This window comes from Chrysochloris asiatica, unplaced genomic scaffold (genome assembly GCF_000296735.1).
Source record: "Chrysochloris asiatica unplaced genomic scaffold, ChrAsi1.0 scaffold00011, whole genome shotgun sequence".
In the NCBI taxonomy this organism is placed as follows: domain Eukaryota; kingdom Metazoa; phylum Chordata; class Mammalia; order Afrosoricida; family Chrysochloridae; genus Chrysochloris; species Chrysochloris asiatica.
The window spans coordinates 14,828,187-14,830,088 of NW_006408529.1; positions in this window are offsets into that span (position 1 = coordinate 14,828,187).

A 1,902-nucleotide genomic window follows, 5' to 3' on the forward strand; every position below is an offset into this window, starting at 1 on the left:
ACCCTCAAACAGAGATTTAGCTATGCATTTTTGAGGCTTGAGTGAGTGGGATTTTTCTCAACTCTGCTCATGATACACTTAGATGTTGATGCCCTTTTAATTAATTAGATTAATGCCCTTTTAATCTCAACTTGGAGGGCATTTTCATATATACAACTCCTCACTCAATTTCTGGTATTTATTATTTATTCCTTTAATGAATTATTGAAGTCCTGGTATGGCGCTACAGGATAATGCACCGGACTGCAAGGGTGGTTTGAATCTCAAGGTTGGCAGTTCAAACTCACCAGCCGTTCCTTGGAAACCCTACTTATTCAGGGTCACTATAAGTCAGAACCAAGTCAATGGCATTAAACAATGGTGGTGGTGGTAGTTATATGCCGTGGAGTCGGTTCCAACTCATAGCCACCCCATTTATGGCTTCCAAGACTGTAAATCTTTATAGGAGCAGTAAGCATCATATTTCTGCTGGTAGTGTCGAACTGCTGACCTTGAGGTTAGTAGCCCAAACTGGTAACCACTACACTAGCATAGCTCTGGACTGACTCAACAGGACTTAACAATAACAGCAATATAATATTGCTTCAGTAAACTGTGGTCATTTTCTACACCTGCTGTCTTTATTTAAATTTTCCCATAAGGATTTTCTATAACCTAACAGACTTAGACTCTAGGCTTATCTGGATCTCATCTGTGTATGTGTTTTCATTGTTAAGGATAGGCAATTATTATTTACTATAAAGTCACATAATCACTTGAACAATAAGCCAACTAGACCTAACAGAAATATATAGAACTCTCAACCCAACAAGATACATTCTTTCAAGTACTCATTAATAATATCCAGTATAAATCATATCACAAAACATAGCTCAGTAAATTAAAAACAAAAATCTATAATTCCTATAATGTATCTTCTCTATCTACAGTAAAGTAAAACCTGAAATCATTAAAAGAAATACAACTTGAAAATATATAAATATGTGGAAATCAGTCAACACGTAATCCAATGATTAAGCGAAAAAGAATCACGAATAGAATTAGAAAATACTTGGCAGGAATGAAAAAGAAAACAGCACAAACGAAAACTAATAGGGAATGTTGAAAACTCAAAAGGAAAGTTGGCTGTAAATGTCTATTTTTAAAAAAAGAAGAAAGATCTCAAATCAATAATCTAACTTTTCATCCTAAGGAGCTAGGAGGTGAAGGAAGAACAAACTAAACCTAAAATTTATGGAAAGAAGGAAATAATAAAGGTAAAGATGGTTATCATCGGAACAGGATATAGGGAAATACTTAAAAAGAATCAATCAACCCAAAAGTTGGATTGTTAAGAAGACCCTTTATATACAATAAGAAAACAGAGAGAAGGCTCAAGTGTCTAAAATTGGATATGGGAGTGTGATAATTACTGCTGATCTTATAGATATTTTAAAAAATCCAAAGAGAATATGAGGAACATTCTAACTGTATGCTAACAAATTGGATAATCTACATGAAATGGACAAAGCCTTAGAAAAACACAAACTACCAAAATGGATTCAAGAAGAAATAAGAATCTGAACAGAACTATAGCAGTTAAATTGATTAAATCAGTAATCAAAACCACCCAACAAAGAACACAGGACTAATAGTTTGATGGGTGAATTTCTACAAACACTTAAGGCATAATTAATACCAATCCTTCTCAAGCCTTTCCAAAAAATAGAAGAGTAGGGAACGCTTCCTAACTAATTTTCAGAGGCTGGCATTTCACTGATCCTGAGGCCAGAGAAAGTCACGATAAGAAAAGAAAATTGCAGACCTATAATCATTATTTTTAAGATTGCAGACCTCTGTTCCTTATTAATTAATAAAGGGTTACAACAGTACACTGACAGAGAATTGCCAGAAATTCAAGCT